Source organism: Polypterus senegalus, chromosome 4 (assembly GCF_016835505.1).
Source record: "Polypterus senegalus isolate Bchr_013 chromosome 4, ASM1683550v1, whole genome shotgun sequence".
Classification (NCBI taxonomy): Eukaryota; Metazoa; Chordata; class Cladistia; order Polypteriformes; family Polypteridae; genus Polypterus; species Polypterus senegalus.
The window spans coordinates 104,903,458-104,927,653 of NC_053157.1; the positions used below are offsets into that span (position 1 = coordinate 104,903,458).

A 24,196-nucleotide genomic window follows, 5' to 3' on the forward strand; every position below is an offset into this window, starting at 1 on the left:
TACAGCAGATGTGAGTTTACATCTTATCCATGACTGAATGAATATTAAATTAATAAAAATAAATTCTTTTCAATTTGGGAAGTCACTAAGACCAGATGGGTCACCACTAGACATTATTTTAAATATTCTGGATTTAATTACTGGCCTCTCATTTTCAAAATGTTTAACTCTGTCATGTACACTAGCCAAATTAATTATTATGTTAATATCAAACATCTTTTTGTTAAAACAAGGTAAAAAGTCAACATATTGTTCAGATTATCGGCTTATCTAATTGACAAATTCTGACGCAAAATGCTTGCTAGGCTCTTGTAATGGCACTTTCAGCTTGTAGTTTCCAAGTTAATTCACCTCAGCCAAACTGGTTTTATTTATTCTTGCTAGGCAAACAATAGCATGAGATATCTTCTTCATATTATTGATGCAGCACCCAGCCTTTCCTGGGTACCAGCCTCACTCTCCTTACGCATTTGACTGAAAGAACTGTTTTTTTCCGTGGTAAGCTATATATTGCATGGGGTTTGGGTCCAGACACTTTACTCAACTATGTCCCCTATTATTGTCACTAACTAAACTAGCTTTTAATCTTTTCAGATTTCTAAAGTAGTCTTTAGCTTTTGTTATCAATGAAACTAATCTAATTTCCCCTATAGCCTTGCACAGCACTCCTCACAAAATCATGCTTTTGGTAGATGATGTCTTGCTTTTTTCGCAGTGATGTCCCTTCTGATCTATCATACATACTTAATTAATTTTTCTCTTTTCCTATCTGCATCTGGTTACAAAATCAACTGGTTGAAGTGGGCTGTTAATTCCTTTAATTTTTCCAGTTGTCAGTCCTGTTCTTCCTTAGCTGCTCTACTTTTGAAGTCTATTAAATACTTGAATGCTGATGTCTCTCCTTCCCTTTATATTGCCAAATTATAAATGCATCTTCAATAATGCTAATGGCTCTCTGATCCTTATCCTTTTTACCTCTATCTTTCTGGTCCATACTGACTATTATTAAATTAAATTTTGCACCTCAGTTTCATTTTGTTAGTGGTATATTACAGCCTTTAGGCTGTGTGGTTTTGCAATAATTGTCAACTTTTTTAACAGTACAGGTCTTGTAATTTCCATTCACTAAGGTCGAATTCCCTATTCCATACTCTTCATATATTTTTATATCTTTAAATTAGGTCTGTTCTTAAGTGTCATAATTTTTTTGTCTTCTCATTCTCTGCTGTACATTATTTTGCTGGTATCACTTCAAACAAAATCTGACTATTGTTTTATACACAACCCTGCAAAAAGCCACTCTTATAACATTACTAGTTCAGTTTGTGAGCACAACCTTCCCTTTCACATTTCTTAAATTGAATTTATTTTCATGAGCATCACTTTAGCATCTAAGAACCCCAACTACTCAGTTTAAATGTATTCCCCACTTACATTTAAAAGCCTGCATACAGTTTGTTATGGGCTTTTTGATGGACCCCTTTTTTCACTTATTTCCTCAAAATCCTTAGATTCCTTCCTAACATATATTCTTGGTTATGGTTTTGTTCCTTACAAATTCCCAGTTTCACCTCAGATTTACCTGTTTTTGACTTTTCTGGTGTCTCATTTTCTGTTTTCCAGCAAAGGCTATTCTTTGTGCATAATTGGGTCTAAATTGGTCTTGGCCTCTTGCTGAAAAATCTCCTAATTCATTATCCATTAATTTATGGCAAGCCTCCTTTTTTATACTTATATTATTTAAATCATCTACTGTGTATTAAGTTTACGTTCAGTGCATGTATTTTAAATAGGCAGTTAGGTGTGCAGTATTTCCATATAAACATAGAGTCCAATATATATAATCCAATGTCCATTTAGGATACCACCGTTGATCCCTCTCCTTTGTGTTTCTGTCATATCATTGTATGATTTGACTCTCCCTAATTAAGAACAATCTTAGCTAAAGCAGATAATACACTGTGATCTGAGGCAGGGTGTTGCAGATGCAGTGAAGGTGAAGACATAGATGGAAGCAGGCACTTTTAAAACAGAGAGCTAAAGTTATAGGAGCAACCACAGCAGCACAACCCACATGATGATGAAAATAAAACGGTCCCTAGAGGTCACTTGGAGCACAACAGAAAGAAAAACAGAACATGTTCCAGACTTAAGGAACATAATAATAAAGTTGATATGAGACTCTAAAGGTATGTTCACAGTTTTTCTTTTTATTCATTTACTAAATAACAGTTCTTCATGTCTCTAATTAAATCAAGAGAATAAAAAATTCTGTGGTAACCAATAGGGGGAGCAGTTAGTGATGCTCTGATGCCTCATTCAAATGAGCATGGCTACACAGAAAGGCAGCACAGTTTCGCTGTTTCCATTATTTTCCTGGTTGCAGGTGGGTAATATAGGGCTTTGATTTACTAATCGTCATAAAATTTCTAGGTGACACTATAGATTAAATGTTAAATTATTTAAATTAAATATTAAATTAATAGTACATGAAAGCCTATTTTATATTATCAATGAGTTATAAGGTTACTGTTTATTTTATTTAAAAGGACTCCAACTTTCCCTGTGTTGGTGCCATGCCACGTTCCTGCCTACAGACAGCATTTTAATCTGTCTGAACCACCGTACATTTGTATTAATGTGATTTGCTCTTGTACAACCAAACGATAGTTGACCTTATTGTGTTCTGTATTTTATGATACTGCATCACATATATGTTAACAATTGGGAAAGTTTATGTTATTGACCAAAGGCGAAATGTTTAGTTAAACTGTTAACAGCTTGTATAAATACACTACAGTATATATTGTTGTATTGTGTTTATTTAATATGTGCTGACAATATTTACAATATTATAATTATGATAATTGCTATTTATAATGCACATATGCATTGAAGTACCATTTTACATTGGATTTTGCCAAAGGAAGGAACTGGCAGTAATTTAAAACTGACACTAGAGTAATAGAAGATTCAAAAGAGCGCAGACACACAGAAAGACAGAATGGTTTCACTATCTCCATTATTTTTCTGGTTGCAGCTTTCATTTAACTTTACTGCTAACGCTGCCTTCACACCCTGATAGGTGTTACACTGACAGACAATATAAATCAAAATATAAATCATATTGATTAGAAGGATGAAACACCTGCTCAAGTTAACAAATTTTGTTGTAAACATCTTGAGAAAATGGAGAATAATACTGGGAAAAAATTAGGAACAAAATGAAAACATTTAAGAATAAAAGGAGTAAAATTAACAGCAAATTTGTTTGTTGGCCAAAAATATGTTCAAACCAAATGAACAGCTCAAACATATCCCAAATTCTGTTGATGAAAATTCAGTGGCCCTGGAAAACAAATGCAGATTTCAAAATAAAATAATCTGAAGACATAGCAATAACGAAACATCTTTTTTTTTGGTATACCAACAAAAGGTGGTGGCGACCGCAATTGGTAGCTCCACCAAATTTGTCTCAGACTCTTTTAAAAAAAAATTGAGATGTTATTACTGACAAACAAGAAGTTCAGAGTGCATTTCATTACTAAATCTGGTGAACTTCAGGAGAAAGAAAGGGTATTATTCTATGCTAGAGAGAAAGGAGAATTTTTTTTTTAAGAATAACAGAATTAATTTTTTTCTGGACTTCTTCGTGACAAATGTAGAAAAGAGAGACATATTAAACAAAAAATAGATGCAGCAGCAATCACACCCTGCTTTCCACAATAATCTATTACTAATTGTATTATTCTCAATATCATTTAGTAATCTATTACACTTGTTCCACTAATGTTTCATAATCATATGTATTCTTGGAGATTTCCTTTTACACATTTGACCCAATATTTATTCATATCGCCGTAAGTCTGCGTCCCTACTACTTGCCTAGAGAATTTGGACACATCATTGTTGTTATTGTTTCCATCCCTCCTAGCGCGTACGTGGAGATAGCGTGTGACATCATCCACTCTGCTGTTGCTAAACTATAAACACAGCACCTTGGGGCGCTTGTGCTAATCTCTGGAGATTTTAACCATGTGATGCTGAACAAAACATTACCTGCCTTCTCCCAGTATGTGGATTGTAACACCTGGGGAAATAGGATTATTGACCTACTGCATGCACACGTTAAGGAAGCATATAGCGCCACTCCGCTGCCTGCACTTGGGAAAGCAGATCATAACCTGGTTCTTCCTTAGCCTCACTACAAATCAAGAGCGAGGGAGCTACCTACAACCACACACTCATTCATGAAGTGGTCCCCAGAGGCTGAACAGGCTCTGAGAGACTGCTTTGGAACTACGGACTAGGATATCCTGAAAGGGTTCACATAGTGAGGACACTGAGGAGGTTGTTGACTGCAGTACTGACTACATCAACTTCTGTATAGACATTGTAGTTCCAGAAAGAACAGTAGGCTGCTATGCTAACAACAAGCCATGGATTACAAGTGACATCAAGGGCCTTTTGAACCAGAAGAAAAAGGCTTTTAAATGTGGTGATCGGCATGAGCTCAAGTGCGGGCAGAAGTAACTCCGAGTCCAGCTCAGGGTGGCAAAGGAGCAGTGCAGGAGAAAACTGGAACAAAATTTGCAGAATAACAGCATAAAGAAAGTGTGGAATGGGATGAAGATCATCACTGGCTGCAGCTCGAAGTGGGGTGCCTCCATCGAGAGAGACAGGGAGAAAGCAAACCTGATGAACAACTTTTTTAGCAGGTTTGACCACCCTAACCCACTCTCACTCTCACCTCAGAGTACTGCATCGTCCACCCATCCTTCTGCTGATACCAGCATAGGAGAGAGGTCGCCATCCTAATTACAGCAGCCCAGGTAAGCAGAGAACTGAAGAGACTTCGTGCAAGCAAAGCAGTAGGTCTAGATGGGGTATCGCCACGACTGTTGAAGGCCTGTGCGTTGGAGCTGGGAAGTCCTCTACAGCGCATCTTCAACCTGAGCCTGGAACAGGCGAGAGTCCAGAGGCTTTGGAAAACATCTTGCATCACCCCAGTCTCAAAGGTATCACATCCTGGTGAGCTGAATGACTTCAGGCTTGTTGCCCTGATGTCATATGTGATGAAGACAATGGAGCGGCTGCTGCTTCAACACCTGAGGCCACAACTCCACCACGCCCTCGACCCTCTGCAGTTTGCATACCAGGAGAAGGTGGGAGCGGAGGATGCCATCATCTACATACTACACCGATCCCTCTCCCACTTGGACAGAGGCAGTGGAGCAGTAAGAATTATGTTTCTGTACTTCTCTAGCACCTTCAACACCATCCAACCTCTGCTCCTCAGGGACAAGCTGAGAGAGATGGGAGTAGACTCATACCTGGTGGCATGGATCGTGAAGTATCTTACAGACAGACCTCAGTATGTTCGTCTTGGGAACTGTAAGTTTGACATTGTGGTCAGCAGCACAGGAGCGCCGCAGGGGACTGTGCTTTCTCCGGTCCTGTTCAGCCTATATACATCGGACTTCCAATAAAACTTGGAGTCATGCCACATGCAAAAGTTCACTGAAAACACTGCTATCGTAGGCTGCATCAAGAGTGGGCAGGAGGAGGAGTATAGGAACTTAATCAAGGATTTTGTTTAATGGTACAACTCAAACCACCTACAATTAACACCAGCAAAACCAAGGAGCTGGTGGAGGATTTTAGGAAGCCCAGACTCCTCATGGACTCTGTGATCATTAGAGGTGACTGTGTGCAAAGTGTACAGACCTATAAATACCTGGGAGTGCAGCTGGATGATAAATTGGACTGGACTGCCAATACTGATGTTCTGTGCAAGAGGGGACAGAGCTGACTATACTTCCTTAGAAGGCTTCCTTCAACATCTGCAATAAGATGCTACAGATGTTCTATCAGACGGTTGTGGCGAGCACCCTCTTCTACGCTGTGGTGTGCTGGGGAGGCAGCATAAAGAAGAGGGATTCCTCACGCCTAGACAAACTGGTGAGGAAGGCAGGCTCTATTGTAGGCATGGAGTTGGACAGTTTGACATCTGTGGCAGAGCAGGCTCCTGTCAATCATGGAGAATCCACTGCATCCACTGAACTATTTAATTTAGATTTACAATATACTGTAAGGTGGCCTAAATGATTATCATCTCCAGACAGAGTAGCAGCTTCAGCGACAGACTGCTGTCACTGTCCTGCTCCACTTACAGACTGAGGAGATTGTTCCTCCCCCACACTATACGACTCTTCAATTCCACCCGTGGGGGTAAACGTTAACATTATACAATGTTATTGTCTGTTACACCTGCCTTGTACTCTCCACCTTGCATTTTTTAACTTGCACTGCATTTTTATTACTATTTAATTAATATTGTTTTTTATCAGTATGCTGCTGCTGGAGTATGTGAATCTCCCCTTGGGGATTAATAAAGTATCTTATCTATCTATCTATCTATCTATCTATCTATCTATCTATCTATCTATCTATCTATCTATCTATCTATATCATTCACTAACAAACTGACTAATTAACAAACTGACTTATTTATTAGTAAACATTTTTTTAATTTTCTTAAACCTTGTAAATGTGATGCAATAATTTGTTCAGATCATGCACCTCTTATTTAGAAACTTAAATTACTATGATCTATTTGCACAACACATCATTGGTAATTTAATCCTTTCATTTTATAGGACAACTTCATTAAAACATTTCTTTTTTTCCAATTGATTTTTTCTTTTCATAGAGACCAGTGCAACTTCATATATATCTGTAGGAAGGTTTTGGGAAGCATTGCGTATTTAACTGAAAAAATGCACTGAATGTTAAAAGTCTCCATACACATCAGGGGTAACAAAACAGAAGCTCACCTTAATACCTTTCTTGATAAATTACAGCTGCTGCAGCTTGATTCTGCGCTCATATAGTAATTGGACAAACCACTGATGATCTTCAAAAGATGCTATAAATTTCTTAGAAGGTAGAAAGGCTGTGTGTGCAGAATTTTATAAAGGAATGAAATTAGCCCTACTAATGCTATGTTTGTAAAAGGCACAAAAGATAATATTATACCCCACATCTTGATTACTGTCTTTCCAAAGAAGAACAAAAACTGCGCAACTGTGCATCTTGTAGACCAGTCTTGTTACTGAGAGAGTGCTCCCCATAGTAGTATTACAGGATCAAACTGTATTCATTATGGGCAGACAGCAGATATGATCAAATGTTCACTTTTTGTTTGATGTGCTGCACACATTCCCCACAACTGGATTTCCATGGCTGCAGAAAAAACATTTGATACAAATAGAACAAGGATATCTCTTTACTGCAATGCATAAAACTGGGTCTGGTTCAGTTATTTGTGGGGGTTTAAATTACTTTATTCAAAGGTTTCTGTAAAGGTAAACAATATAAATTAGAATTATTTTATATTACATCATGGAACCAGTTAAGACTATCCTCTATCACCAAAGCTCTTTGCAATTGCTATAAAACTGCTGACCATTTGTCTCTAGTAATACTCAGAGATAAAATAGTCAATGCATATTGAATAAAGGAATGGATGGAATAAAAAATCTCTCTTCACTGACGATAAGATGTTGTTCCTAAATGTATATTTACCAATCTTTTAAACTACTAGATGAAGTTTACTTCATTTCTGAATTTAAAATTAATTTGGATAAAAGCATCCTTTTTCCAGTCAACTCACTAGCACACTATATTACAGAGTGGTTCCCATTGACATTCTCAGAACAGTTTAGGTCTTTAAAGGTATTGCAGTTAAAAGGACACCTAAGCTCTTTGCAATTTGAGGAAAAGCACTAAACAAGATTTTAATAGATCGTCAATGCTTCATCTCTTCTGGCAGGCATAATTAACATAGTTAAAATGTATATCCTCTCCAAACTCTCACTTATTTTTAGACCATTCCTATATTTATTGATCTATCCCATTTTATTAAAACACTATAAACACTGAAACCAGAAGCACGCATGGCACTTACATTTTAGTACCAGGTGGTAAATATTCATAATTTGAGACAAAAGAAAGAAAAAGAAAGTGCTGAAAATTCACTTGCTTAATTGGTTTTGGAAACAAAACATTGTAAGAACTCCTCTTTGTATACTTTGCTATGTCATCAATAATTCCTACCAGTTTATACTGCCACACACGTGCATGGTAGGCAGTTAAAGGGCTCAAATAAAAGTATTGCTACACCAGACCAGGGGATGGCAGGGGATGATCCTTTCTCTTTTTTATCGGCAGACCGATCACGGGAAATATCTCCTGGATTCGATGACGTCACTTCCAGTTCCACCCCGATGACATCGTTTTCGGTTCCTCCCCCGATGACATCCCTTCCCCTTCCTGACTTTAAAACCGCCATGTTTGCCTGTCTGTTTCTTCTTGCTTTGGACTGAAGTCTGTACAAATGTTTAACCACAACCTTCAGTTTTGGCAGTCAAGTATAAGGGCGGCTGTCCGTTTGAATCCTTTCGCAATATGTAATCAGATTATTCTTCGCTTGTTCAAAATATGGAACCAATGCGTTTCACATTAAGATAACTAATTGCAATGTATAACTTATGGAAGTCATTAGGTGTTTTAACTTTAAGAGTTCTTTAAATTGATCACCTGTGTACTCTTTTTTAATCAGTTCTGCAGCAAACACAAATTCTCTTAAAAGCATATTTTTATACTTACAAGTTAATATCTTTGTTGAGTAATGAGAACATTGATAGTGTACCCAGGGTTTATCAATTAATATTGCAGCTCTTACTGCAAGACAGTCTAAGGCAATGCTGGGAAAGAGACCTCTATGGAACTTGATTTTCAATTTCTGCAAAACATGACATAACTCATTTTAGAATTATATGCTGGACATACCTCTGCAGATTACAATTATCTAAAATATATCAAGGATTGAATTGTGAAAGGTGCCATGTACCATTCACATCTGGTAAGTCTGGAGTTTCATTGGATAGGACCAACTATCTAGTGATAAACTCGTAATTTTCATTTTACATTTTACATTTTAAATATGTAAACTAATTTTGTTCAACTTGATGAATACTAACACACCCTCCATAACTCAATGGCAAAACTATCCATCCATTTTCCAACCCGCTATATCCTAACACAGGGCTACGGGGGTCTGCTGGAGCCAATCCCAGCCAACACTGGGCACAAGGCAGAAACAAACCCACCACAGGGAACACACACACACCCACACACCAAACACACTCTAGGGACAATTTAGGATCGCCAATGTACCTAACCTGCATGTCGTTGGACTGTGGGAGGAAACCGGATCACCCAGTGAAAACCCACACAGACACGGGGAGAACATGCAAACTCCATGCAGGGAGGACATGGTAAGCAAATCCAGGTCTCTTTACTGTGAGGCAACAGCGTTACCACGTCGCCACTGTGCCGCCCATGGCAAAACTATATCTTGCCTTATCTAAAGCTGTAAAACAATCACATTTTCAATGTTTGGGACTGTGCAGAGCTTGATAAAATCTGGTAAGAATTCACTAATGTTATACAAAAATAAGTCCACTCTGTTCCTGTTAACATCACTTCTCAACACCTTTTGTTTAATTAATATAAGGAAGTATAATTTATAATTTGGGCTTTTCAGTACTAATTAACGTTCTGCTTTGGGTCAAGATGGGATTTTTCATGTTGTTTAAGATTAACAAATCTCAACTCATTCAGTGTTTAACTAGGCTGTCTTTTTTGGTTGAACTGACTTTCTACCTTTTGTTAATAGGAATGTGTTTTTGAATATTGTATTGCATCTTTTTTATAGCATATATCTGGAAAAAATATTTCTTAATAAATATCAGAAATATTACTACTGTAATGGCATTACAATGACAGAATATTTTACCACTGTGGGTTTATCACATTTTCAACATTTTGTTAAAGTAGGCTTTGTTTTGAAGTTGTAGTCTGGAAATTAGTCAAAGTAGTTATGTAAAAATAAAGCTTATAATTATTTGCTGCAAGTCAGTATGAAGAATTACATTGACATTGTGTACTTAGTTCTTTCAGTCAGTTAGTTTTGACAAAACCAGGCTTCACTGATAGGGAGAGCATTCCTCACCTTTCTTTATCCTCTTGTGGCTGGTTTATTATCAAAGGATAACTTTTTAATCAGAGTACAGCATCAAGTCAATGAAACTTCCAGGATATCGATCTGGTCAGTTAAATAGCAGAGTGGGTTGTTCATCAGTTTCAGCTGCTTTGGTGTTAATGAAATTAACAACAGGTGCACTAGAGGGGCAATGATGAGACGACCCCCAAAACAGGAATGGTTTAACAGGAGGAGGCCACTGACATTTTTCCCTCCTCATCTTTTCTGACTGTTTCTTCACTAGTTTTGCATTTGGCTATGGTCAGTGTCACTACTGGTAGCATGAGGCGATACCTGGACCCTACAGAGGTTGCACAGGTAGTCCAACTTCTCCAGGATGGCACATCAATATGTGCCATTGCCAGGTTTGCTGTGTCTTCCGGCACAGTCTCAAAGGCAGGACATACTCTAGTGGGCCCTGTGCTCACTGTCCGGCACCATATGGCTCAATTGGCATTTGACATAGAATACCAGAATTGGCAAGTCCATCCCTGGCACCTTGTGCTTTTCACAGATGAGAGCAGGTTCACCCTGAGCACATGTGAAAGACGTGAAAGGGTCTGAAGAAGCCTTGGAGAATGGTATGCTGCCTGTAACATTATTCAGCATGACTGGTTTGGTGTGGGTCAGTGATAGTCTGGGGAGGCATATCCATGGAAGGACGCACAGACCCTTGCAGGTTACACAACAACACCTTGACTGTCATTAGGTATCAGGATGAAATCCTTGTACCCATTGTCAGACCATATGCTGGTGCAGAGAGTCCTGGGTTCCTCCTGGTACACTACAATGCCTGGCCTCATGTGGCGAGAGTATGCTGGCAGTTCTTGGAGGATGAAGGAATTGATACCATTGACTGGCCCTCACACCTGCCTGACCTAAATCCAATAGAACACCTCTAGGACATTCTGTTTTGGTCCATCAGATGCTGCCAGTTTGCACCTCAGACTGTGCAGGAACTCTGTGATGCCCTGGTGCAGATCAGGGAGGAGATCCCCCAGGACACCATCCGTCGTCTCATTAGGAGCATGCCCCAATGTTGTCAGGCATGCACACAAGCACCTGGGGGCCATACAAACTACTGAGTACAATTGTGAGTTGCTGCAATGAAATTTCTGCAAAAAGGTCTAGCCCGACGCATTTTTTCAATATAATTTTCGAAATGTCTTTGAATTCAGCCATCTGTAAGTTTATAATTTTCATTTCCATCAAATGATGTGGCATCCTTTCATTCCTAACACATTTTATCAGGCTATATCAGTATTGATATCCAGCATGATTTTTTTCCCATTGAGATCTGATGTGTTTTCAAAGTGTTCTTTTAATTTTTTTGAGCAGTTTACTATGTTACCACAAATATGATCAATACAAATTCACTAAATAATAAATGCTGTGCATTAACACTTGTAGGGTTGAAATTATATTTGCATTCATGCATTTGTGATTAGTATTTTGTATAACTTGATATTTGTAATAAATTAACATTCATATTTAATATAATTGAACTAAAGATGGTTCAGGAAGGGACTCTTTAAATTATGTGACAAAAGGAGATTGAGGATAGGACTTTATACAGTATGCAAGGGCTCTTAAGAAGCTGGAGAAAAACCTGTTGTAATCAACACTTCAACTTTGGTTTACAATAAAATTATTAATCAATTAACCTAGAGATAAGAGAATATTCAGTTTGTTCAGTCTGAGCAAGGTTCATTGTCATCTTCTTTAGCACCATTACCTCTTCAAGTAAATATGGGAAATTTAGTAATAATATCGAAACAGAATATTGGTTTTTATAACTTATAGGTTGTGTGCCATTTTTCAGTTTATTGCTGTCATTTTGTTTTTGAAATGGGATCATAACAGCCACCATTTTGTAATTTTCCTTTGCGGCCATGCCAGTATGTTATTGGAATAGTGTGGCATTGATACCATGCTGTCACTCAAAGTCATGATGTGTGACAGAAGTCCCTGGATCATATTTAAGATGACTGTGAGGCACCTGATTTAGCCAAAATATCTGGATTCTAGCACACATTTTTACTATGTTGTACTAGCTGTGGACAGTCTTAGAGAGTTAAAGTGTTATGTATTTTTCTGATTATATATTTGGGTTAATGTCTTGGTTTATCTTTTGTTAATTTTATTTTGATCTCAGGTTCTACAAGATCCTCAGTACATTATTATGTCACAAGTTTTGCCTTCATTTTATGGTAGTTTTTTTTATTTGATATTCTTTCCTGCCTTCATTTTTACTACGATAAAAAACTGAGTTGTCAGCAAAACCTGTTAAAAAAGATAGCGGCTTTCAGAATCCAGATGACTACTTGGAAGAGAGGTTTATAGGGTCACTATTGTCACATATAAGAAGTAAAAGTGACATTCTTCTTTTATGTACTAATCAGCATGCAATATCTCTACTCTCCAGTGCCATGATTATTGAGTAAAACGTCTTTACTTCAAATGCAACTAAGTACTGATACTGTGTGTTAAAACAAAGCACAAAGGTTGGCAGACACCACTAATAAATGCAAGACAGGCAGTGTAGAACTACACAGAACAACATTCAAAAAATTATGCTTATGTTACCTCCTCTTTTTTATACACCAGGAGGAGAATTAAAAGGTTAACAAAACTGTAAATGATATCACATACAATTCTAAAATAAGTAATTAACAGATTCAGGAACACAATACAAACATATTATCAAGCGCTAGATAAAAGCTCCCTTAACCAAAAATAATAAGCATGTTACAGATTCACATACACTGTAATATGTATAGTTTTTGGTATATTTTGAATTACTTTTCTCTATGTTTCAGCATTATGATTTATGTTCATGTTGCATTTCTTTTTAACAATATTATTTTAATAATTGCATTCCACAAAAGAACATCAAAGCATTGCAACAATGTAGACAGGAACAGGCCTTTCAGTCCAACAAAGCTTGCCAGTCCTATCTACTTATTTCTTCCAAAAAAACATAAAGTCGAGTTTTGAAAGTCCCTAAAGTCTTACTATCTACCACACTACTTGGTAGCTTATTCCAAGTGTCTATCGTTCTTTGTGTAAAGTTTGTGCGAAATTTACCCTTAACAAGTTTCCAACTGTGCCCCCGTGTTCTTGATGAACTCATTTTAAAATAACAGTCTCTATCCACCGTACTAATTCCCTTCATAATTTTAAACACTTTAATCATGTCACCTCTTAATCTTCTTTTGCTTAATATAGGCTCAACTCTTTTAATCTTTCCTAATAATTCAACTCTTGTAAACCTGGAATCAGCCTAGTTGCTCTTCTCTGGACCTTTTCTAGCGCTGCTATATCCTTTATGTAGCCTGGAGACCAAAATTGCACACAGTAGTCCAGATGAGGCCTCACCGGTGTGTTGTAAAGCTTGAGCATAACCTCCTTGGACTTGTACTCCACACATCGTGCTTTATAACCTAACATTCTGTTTGCCTTCATAATGGCTTCTGAACACTGTCTGGAAATTGATACCTTAAGAGTCCACTATGACTTCTAAATCCATCTTATAAGGTGTACTCTCGATTTCAGACTGACCACTGTTTATTCAAACCTAACATTTTTACATCCTATGTGTCATATTTTACATTTACTGACATTAAATTTAATCTGCCACAAATCTGCCCAAGCCTGTATGCTGTCCAAGTCATTCTGTAATGATATAACAGATTCTAAATTATCTGCTAATCCACTTATCTTGATATCATCAGCAAACTTAACCAGCTTGTTACTTACATTCCTATCTAAATAATTTATACTGTATATGTTAAAAATAGCAGCGGCCCTAGCACTGACCCCTGTGCAACACCACTCTTAACCTCGGCCAGTTCTGATGAAGTTCCTCGCACCATCACCCTCTGCTTCCTGTGTCTGAGCCAATTCTGCACCCACCTAAAAACATCACCCTGAACTCCCACTTCTTTTAGCTTGATGTCCAACCTCTCATGTGGCACCTTATCAAATGTTTTCTGAAAGTAAAGATAAATAATACCATATGCTCCACTTTGATCATATCCTTTTGTTGCCTCCTCATAGAATTCCAGCATGTTATTAAAACACGACCTCCCTCTTCTGAACCCATGCTGTCTGTTCCAAAAAACTCTTGTTCTTGTCAAGTGTTGCTCAATCTTATCCTTAATAATTGCTTCCATTAATTTTCCAATGATGGATTTTAAGCTTACTAGCCTATAGTTGCTTTGATCTGCCCTGTCAAACTTTTTATATAATGGGATAGTATTTGCCATTCTCCAGTGCACAGTGACTTCCTAAAAATATTTGTCTAGGGCTTATATATGTACTTGCTAACCTCCTTAAGAACTCAAGGGTAAATATTATCTGGTCCTGGTGATTTGTTTGATTCCGGCTTATTTAATCTGAGCAGTAGGTCTCCCTCTACAATTTCCCTCAGTACCTCCTTAGTAGTCCTGTTTACCTCTGGGAGGTTACCCACATCCTCACTTGTGAAGACCTTAGAAAAATGCAAGTTTAGGGCATCCCCTATTTCACTGTTTGTATCTTTTAATCCCCCTTTACTATTTCTGATGCACTTGACCTCTTCCTTGACTGTTCTTTTACTACTAAAATACTGAAAGAATCTCTTAGAGTCTCTTCCGCCTTATCTGCTATATTCCTCTCTGTAAGAGCCATTTCCTGGTTATATAAGATTCATAAATATTTTACTAGATGACAATGCATAATCTATGGGAGGTTCCTATAACCCCATAAGTTGAGTAAAATTGGTATATTCTAGCTATTTCTACCTGCTTTGACTAAACATTAGTTAGTGACCAGCCTTGCCATGTGTAAGGTGTACTGGGCATATGGTTTTAAACCATGCCCTTGCCTAGAGGCCCTTTCAGTGTGTGTAGTAACTCATAAAGATAATGCGCTTATATATGCGCAAAGCTGTACGCTGAAGAAGAAATTAAGAACTTTTAAGCACAGAAATAACTAAAGTTTCTCAAGAAAAGCTAAATTTAAAGAAGATACATTTTTCTTTTTTTTTTGCCTTTTATTCTATGTGTGTAACTACTTTTTTCCTTTATCCTTGTGTGGGTTGTTTGCTTTTAACTTTCACAAAATATTTTTTAAATTAACTTTTGGACTGAGAGATTTCTTTCGGCTTATACTTCGGCGGCTGCACTCTCCAACTGTCTTTTATCCTCCCTGATATCCTTCTTAATGGTTCCCCTCATGTTCTCATACGCTCTACAATTCACTTTGCAGTCATTAGTTTTATATGGTTTAAAAAGCAGTTTGTTTTTCCTTTGCAGCTTCTTTTTAAAATCTTTATTAATCCACTGTGGAGTTTTTAAAAAATTCCTATTAATTCCAAATGTAGGTATGTATCTGTGCTGCATTACATGTAAAACATTTTTAAACCTCTTCCACTGCTCCTCGACTGTCTTCACACTTAAAAACTTATCCCACTCTATCCTCCTTAGACTTTGTTGCATCTGCTTAAAACTTTCTCAACCAAAGTTCAACTTAATTTTAGTTTTTGCATCTGCAATCTTACAAAATACTGAGAATTGTATTATGTCATGGTCAGTTGAATCACCTCTACACCCTCAATATTCTCTTGATTATTACAAAATACAAAATCCAGACAAGCTTCACCCTGTGTGGGTGCTTTAACATACTGTGTCAAAAAACAGTCACTGATTACTTCTAAAAACTCCTGCTCAAGTGCTTCTCCATCTACAAGTTTATCCCAGTTAATATTTGGATAATTAAAGTCCCTCATAACTATAATATCTCCCTGTAAACTTGCCTTTTTGATATTATTAAAAAGATGTGTGTCGAAATTACTGTCTGAATCGGTTGGTCTATTACACACTCCTAAGATAAGACCTCTTTCCCTAATGTTTTCCAGGCGAAGCCACATGTCCTCACTAAGAGAGGGATCATCATCCAACTGAAGAGGACCTACATGTAAATTTTGTTTGACATAAACAGCAACCCCACCTCCTTTTCTGTTCTGTCTATCTTCTTAAAAAATGTGTATCCCTCTGTTACACTCATTCCCATCTTTGTTATTTAGCCAGGTTACCGTTACTGCTAAAATATCATAATTATGCTCTGCTACATACAGCTCCAACTCACTTACCTTATTTTTGATACGTCTGGCATTAAGGCAAGCTATTTTTAACATGTTACTCCTTCTATATTTAAATGTTGGGTTAGAATTTACATTGACACATTTTTATTTCTACACTGTTGTTTGTTCCTCCATGCATAGATCTAAATCTGCCCTGTCCTAAACTCCCTGCCCCACATTCCCTTGTTTAAACAATCCTCAACTCGCCTACTCATACGCCTCCCCAATACATTGGTGCCCCTCCAGTTCAGATTTAACCAGTCACGTTGGAGCAGGTCTCATATGTTTCAAAAGGAGGCCCAATGCCCCATAAACCTATACCCTTCTACCCTGCACCAAGATTTGAGCCACACGTTAAGCCTTCTAATCTCCTCAGTCTTACCTGGAGTGGCATGTGGCACAGGCAGAACTTCAGATAAGACTACCTGGTCAGTTCTGCTCCTCAGCTTGGCACCTAACTCTTGGAATTTGGACTGCAGAACTGGCAGACTACCCTTACATATGTCATTTGTTCCAACATGGACAATGACAACTGGTTCCATCCCCACTCTGGCCAAGAGCCTATCCACCCTTCCAGGGAGGTCCCCCACCTGTGCACCCAGAAGGCAACACACCGTATGACACTCTCTATATCTCTGGAGCACACCTGCGCTTCAATCCTCCTAATGATTGAGTCCCCATCTATCACTACCTCTCTCTTTCTGGGAACTGGTTTTGAGGTGGCCTGTTGGGGCTCCTCGTCCCTGCCTACCTAAAAGGGATTGGCACCATTGTTCATAGTGGCACTTAGTTTTGTTTTTATTGTTTATTTGGCTACTACCTCCAGGTGTTCAAAAGTACCTCTCATAACTGGGCCTGCCTTTTTAAAAGCACATCATAGGAAATTGCACGGTCCATCACAGAGTTGTAGCATATGTGAAGGATGCCACTGCCCACATAAAGGAGCACAGGCTTTTAAGAAAAAAGAGTCTGCTCTATCTTTTCTTATATAGTTCCTCTATGTTACAAGACTATTGCACGCTGTTATTGATGTGGACCCCCAAGCACTTGTAGGAGTGCACCACCTACACATTCACTCACTGAATAGTGATTGGGCGTAGAGGCTGTTTGGTGTTGAGAACATCAATAACCAGTTCCTTGGTTTTGCTGATGTTAAGTTGCAGATAATCCTTGCTGCACCAAGAAACAAAGTTCTCCACTTCACTCATATACTCTGTTTCATCCCTGTCACTAATACACCCCATAAGTGCAGAATCATTTAAGAATTTCTGCAAGTGTTATAACCTGGTATTATATTTATAGTCTGAAGTGTACAGACTGAAACAAAAAGGAGACAGGACTGTTCCTTGTGGTGCTCCAGTACTGCTCATACCCATACATGTGGATCTATTGTAGTTAAACCTTTGTTTAAACTTGTTTGACTTATTATAGACATAGAGAAAATAAGTAGTGTAAGTTTAGCTAATTCTTGGGCATCTGATGTAAGAATACAACTTTAAATGAGTGTTTAGAAACAGAATAATTGTGTTTCTTGAAGTATCACTACAAATTATTTGGTAAATACGATTTGACTGTATGAAACATTTTTTATAAACTGCTCCTGCAAAAATATAAAAAGATAAATCAAATTTGTATATGAAAATATTACAATACTACATAGAATGGTCTTGGAAAGATCACATTACAATATACAGTAAAAACTTAATGTACATAAATAAATTATAAATATATGGCACAGGTCTGCGGTGGGCTGGTGCCCTGCCCAGGGTTTGTTTCCTGCCTTGCGCCCTGTGTTGGCTGGGATTGGCTCCAGCTGACCCCCATGACCCTGTAGTTAGGATATAGTGGGTTGTATAATGGATGGATGGATGGATATGGCACAGGTTATTTGTTATTGTGATAAATTAAAAAACAAAACTGAGAAGTAAAATGGCAATCATTCATTTTATAAATCAAACTTATTCAATATACCATACACTGCTGTGGCACACTTTCTGTAAAAATATCCCAGGGTCTACCACTACTGTACCAACCACAAACTCATTATATCTCATACACATACTCAACTATCAGAAAGTGCGGGACTACTGGAGAAGCCGGTAAAAAGGCAGCTACAATATCAGCATTTGCAGACATCTCCTAGCTGCTTCATTCCTTTGCCTGACACTCTCTGCTTCAGAGGCTTGTACCATATGCCCGCTATCCACTGACCCTTTGAGACTTGCTGGTGATCACACACCCAGGCAGATGGATTCTAGCAGCCAGGAGACACATCTGAAGTGCTCTAAGTTCTGTGTCTGCAACATAGCAATTCAGGAGCTGCTTTTATGCTAGGTTTTCAAGGTAGTTCTGTTCTCCTCAGACAGGCCTTGACCTCCGGCAGAGCTTGTCTCTCTCAGGTTCAGACCCAAGTCCGCTAAACTATTATTTCCATGGTGCACTACTATGCCACAGTAAACTTATTGAAAAACACTGGCTTATCACATAACACAACATTCTTATATCCACTTTTTCCAGTTCAGGATTGCTAAGGACCAAAGCCTCCATTGCAGAACTTACTCAAGCCAACACTCACAGGCAGACAATACAGAATTACCAATTAGTTTAACATGCACATATCAGAGACTGATGGGGAGCAGGATGCAGGCTACAAACAAAAGCAGTCAACATTACTGTAGTATAAACTGCATTTGCCTAGAAACATCCATATACAGCTATGATTTGCACCTAAAATGTCATACGAATTCAACTATGAACATTAAGATAACAAATAAATAAAACTCTTTTCGAAATTCTGCATGTAGATATAGGAAATTAGATTTTTTTGGTAATGTCAGCTACATTATATACAATTTTACAAAATGAGAATATAATACATGGCTGATTCTCCATTCATTAAAGATTTTTTTTTCTTCAAATTAATGCCTGGTACATTTCATTTCATTCAGCATCAAGTAAAAATAAATGCAGAGAGCTGAATTTTACAGAATTTTCTTTTTTATAACACTGTTTATCTAATGGCAGCATCAGTATTGTGTTTATCACTTCAATTGTAGTAAACTCTTTGATTCTTTAACACTGGTGCCAACTTTCACTCTTACACTATATAGCAGTGAAGTAATCATGTCATTACATATTCAGCTCAGTTCAATTTAATGTTGTTATAGGTTAGAGTTAAAAAATAAAAAGTATGTATTGATAGTCTCAGATATAATAACGTACACGATACAACGACATTGTGCGATAGACATACCTGTAGATAGATGAAACATGGTAATGGCTATAATAATACAAACATTGCCAAATGAAAAATATAAACTGATATAAACATATAACATACTCCATACTAACATTGGTTTTGATTTTGATGAGAACAAGCAATGAACCACAAGAAGCTTGCCTGTCCTGCTAACCTTATTTCTTCAAACTGACCTCAAGTCAAGTTCTAAAAGCTCAATGGTAAAAGCTGCTTGTGAGTGTAGTGATTACAAATGTGTAAACAGTTTGTTGTGGTGTGCTGGGTCTGTTAAAAGGGAATGAATGTTCTTCAAAATCTCCTGTATGAATGGGAATGTGTCTAAAATATTTACTGTATGCAAGTCATTTTAACAGTTTGCTGTTAACTATATGAAGATTCAGTAGGTCAGACTGGCTTTTAAAACAACCTCAAAAACTGTGCTCTGCTTTTTAATAAGGTAGATGATGTTGAGCTGCCATGAAAGGATCTTCAGAAATATACAACCTTAAGACCTTAAAGTTACCAGCTTCCCCTAGCAAACCCACCAACATCAATAGATGCATGACAAGTCTCACAAAGGAAACAATTAGCTATTTAGTTTTGTTAACACTGAGGAAGAAAAATTATTCAGAACATTTGGTATATTCTCTGTAGTTGTTATAAATGACACACAAAGTTTTTGTTTAACTGACTTTCACTTTCCTAATCTAATCCACATTAAAGCATTTATAACTTCATTATATTTGAAATTAAGCCTATTCTTGTTCAGTAGCTGACTGCCTGCCTCTATACCTGTGCACGGCAGTAACCAATACTGGGCATGGTGCCAGACAACTGTGGGGATCATGGTCTCACAGAGCCAGCTAATTTATAGACTATTTACATTACCTGCATGTCTTTAGACAGTGAGAGGGCATTGAAGTGGACAGAAAGCCCACAAAAACATGATCAGAATATGGAAATTCCACACACCCAATCAAATAAAAGTTCAATGCTATGCAAATTAATTAGAATTAAAAAAGTAATTTTCACTTTGCAGTCATGGAATTATGCTACAGCACCATTAAATTAGAAATTCAGAGCATGCTGTGAGCACACTATAGCTTTTAATATACTTTATATATTAATACAATTTGTGTATTAAAAGCTCAAAAACATATTTTCATATGACTCTAATCTTCACAGTTGATCCTGGTGAGCTGTTGTGGCTGCAGGTCTTTGCTTCAACCCAATTGCATAATTAAAAACCAGTAATTCCTCATAACAGATTTTATTTTATTTTACAGCTTTCTATTGTTTTCTTTTCGCCATGTCAGGTAATTTTTATAGTGTAATTTTTCTTCCTTTCAAAGATATCATCCATAAGATTTGTAGCTTGAAGAGGATGAGTAATTTTCAGTCCTTCAATTTTTTCCCTTCAGTTCCTTTTCAAATATCCTGCTCAAAAAATTAAGGAACACTATTTAATCAGAGTATAGCATCAAGTAAATAAAGCGTCTTGGATATTGATCTGATCAGTTGAAGAGCAGAGGGGGCTGTTAATCAGTTTCATCTGCTTTGGTGTTAATGAAATTAACAACAGATGCACTAGAGGGGCAACAATGAGATGACCCCCAAAACAGGAATGGCTTAACATGTGGAGGCCACTGACATTTTTCCCTCCTCTTCTTTTCTGGCTGTTTTTTCAGTAGTTTTGCTTTTGGCTACAGTCAGTGTCACTACTGGTAGCATGAGGCGTTACCTAGACCCTACAGAGGTTGTACAGTTAGTTCAACTTCTCCAGGATGGCACATCAATATGTGCCATTGCCAGACGGTTTGCTGTGTCTCCCAACACAGTCTCAATGGCATGAAGGAGGTTCCAGGAGATAGGCAGCTACTCTAGGAGAGCTGGACAGGGCCGTAGAAGGTCCTTAACCCATCAGCAGAACCAGCAACTGTTCCTCTGGGAAAGGAGGAACAGGATGAGCACTGCCAGAGCCCTACAAAATGACCTCTAGCAGGCCACTGGTGTGAATGTCTCTGACCAAACAATCAGAAACAGACATCATGAGGGTGGCCTGAGGGCCCTGTACTCACTGCCCTAAACCATGGAGCTTAATTGGCAATTACCACAGAATACCAGAATTGGCAATCCACCACTGGCGCCCTGTACTTTTCACAGATGAGAGCAGGTTTACCCTCAGCAGATGAGACAGACGTGAAAGAGATTTGGAGAAGCTGTGGAGGACGTCATGCTACCTGTAACGTCGTTCAGCATGACCAGTTTGGTGTGGGTCAGTGATGGTCTGGGGAGGCATATCCATGGAGGGACACACAGACCTCTACAGGCTACACAATGGCACCTTGTCTGCCATTACGTATCAGGATGAAATCCTTGGACCCATTGTCAGATGCTATGCTGGTGCAGTGGGTCCTGAGTTCCTCCTGGTGCATGACAATGCCCAGCCTCATGTGAAGAGAGTATGCAGGCAGTTCCTGGAGGATGAAGGAGTTGATACTATTGACTCAGTGATGCCCTGGTCCACTTCTGGGAGGAGATCACCCATGACACCATCCGTCATTTAATTAGTTGCATGCCCCGACGTTGTCAGGCATGCATACAAGCATGTGGGGGACATACAACCTACCGAGTAATGTTTTGACTTGATGCCATGAAATTTCAGCAAAGTAGACTAGCCTGCTGCATCATTATTCACTTTGATTTTCAGGGTGTCTTTGAAGTCGGCCCTCTGTAGGTTGATCATTTTCATTTCGATCAAACGACGTGACATCCTTTCGTTCCTAACACATTACCCCAATCTATATCAGAATAGATATTAAGCATGATTTTTTTTCTCATTGAGATCTGTTGTGTTTTCAAAGTATTCCTTTACATTTTTTGAGCAGTTTATTTCTTTAAACTAGGTAGCTGGTAGTTCTCACTGAAAACATTCAGGTGTAACTCGAGACATGTTAATCCCAGCCATGGGGGATGCACAAACCAGTATGTTTCTTCATGCCAGTCCCAATCCTGGATAAATGGGGAGGGTTACTTCAAGAAGGGTATCCGGTGTAAAATTTTGCCAGATCAATATGCACACAACAATATAGATTTCCATACAAGATCGTCGAGGCCCAGGATTAACATTAGACACAACCAGTACTGTTAACCAACAGGATAATGGAGGAAACTGGGGTACTGATAGCCAGAAGAGAAGTAGAGGGAAAGGTGTGTACAGTGGCAGGAGAAGAAGAAGAAGGTTAGGAGAGTGGAAGTGGTGGTAGGAACTTTGAATGATGGCAGTATGACTGGTAAAAGGAGAGAGTTAGCCAATATGATAGAGAGAAGGAAGACTGATATATTGTGTGTGCAAGATACTAGATGGAAGGAAAGTAAGGCCAGGTGCATCGCAGGTGGGTTCAAATTGTTCTACTATGGTGGGGCTGGGAGGAATGAAGGTCAGTAGGACCAAGACAAAATACATGTGTGTGAATGAGAGAGAAATAAGAGGAATGGTGAGGATGCCATGAGTAGAGCTGGTGAAGGTGGATGAGTTTAAATACTTGGGATCAACAGTACAGATGAATATGAAGTGTGGAAGAAAGTTGAAGAGAAGAGTTCAGGCAAGGTTTAGTGAGTAAAGATGAGTGTCGGGAGTAATTTCTGACAGATGAGTATGAGCAAGAGTGAAAGGGAAGGTCTACAAGATGGTAGTTGGAGTATGGGTTGGGTAGTATGGGTTGGAGACGATGTCACTGACCAAAAAACAGAAGACAGAGCTGGAGGTGGAAGATTAAAGATGTTAAGATTTGCATTGGGTTAAGAACAGGAGATGGAGAGGGTTAGAGGGTCAGCTCAGGTTGGATGGTTTGGAGACAAAGCCAGAGAGGTAAGATTGAATTGGTTTGGATATGTGCAGAGGAGAGATGCTGGGTATACTGGGAGAAGGATGCTAGGAATGGAGCTGCCAGTCAATAGGTAAAGAGGAAAGCCTAAGAGAAGGTTTATGGATGTGGTGAGAAAGAACATGCAGGTGGTGAGTGTGACAGTGGAAAATACGGAGGACAGTAAGATATGGAAAACGATGATCCATTGTGGCGACTCGTAACAGAAGATTTTGAAAGAAGAAGAAGATGGAGAACTGCTTTTTTCTTTGTTGTTTATATCTTATCTATACTAATAAAAGGCAAAGCCCTCACTCACTCACTCACTCACTCACTCACTCAATCACTCACTCATCACTAATTCTCCAACTTCCCGTGTAGGTAGAAGGCTGAAATTTGGCAGGTTTATTCCTTACAGCTTACTTACAAAAGTTAAGCAGGTTTCATTTCGAAATTCTACGCGAAACGGTCATAACGGTTGACAACGTTTGCCATGTTGAACTTTCTTATTTATGGCCCCATCTTCACGAAATTTGGTAGGTGGCTTCCCTGCGCTAACCAAAACCGATATACGTACTTATTTCAGTGATATGATGTCACTGTTGGCCGCCATATTGAAGTTTCCAATGTCACTAATTCTCCAACTTCCCATGTAGGTAGAAGGCTGAAATTTGGTACTTATTTTGGTGGTATGATGCCACTGTCGGCCGCCATATTGAACTTTTCAACGGTCTTTGTTACTTATGGGCCCATCTTCAAGAAATTTGGTACGCGGGTTCCCAACGCTAACTGAATCCTACTTATGTACATATATACATCCATAGCCTGCAGCTCGGTCACCGTGTGAGGCGACGTTGGGA

General features: G+C 38.4%; 1 protein-coding gene across 2 annotated transcripts in view; it reads right to left on the reverse strand.

The window, feature by feature from the left end:
• Positions 1-24,196, reverse strand: part of grid2 (glutamate receptor, ionotropic, delta 2) — a 2,157,968-nt gene that overhangs the window by 2,043,032 nt on the left and 90,740 nt on the right. The window lies entirely within an intron of this gene.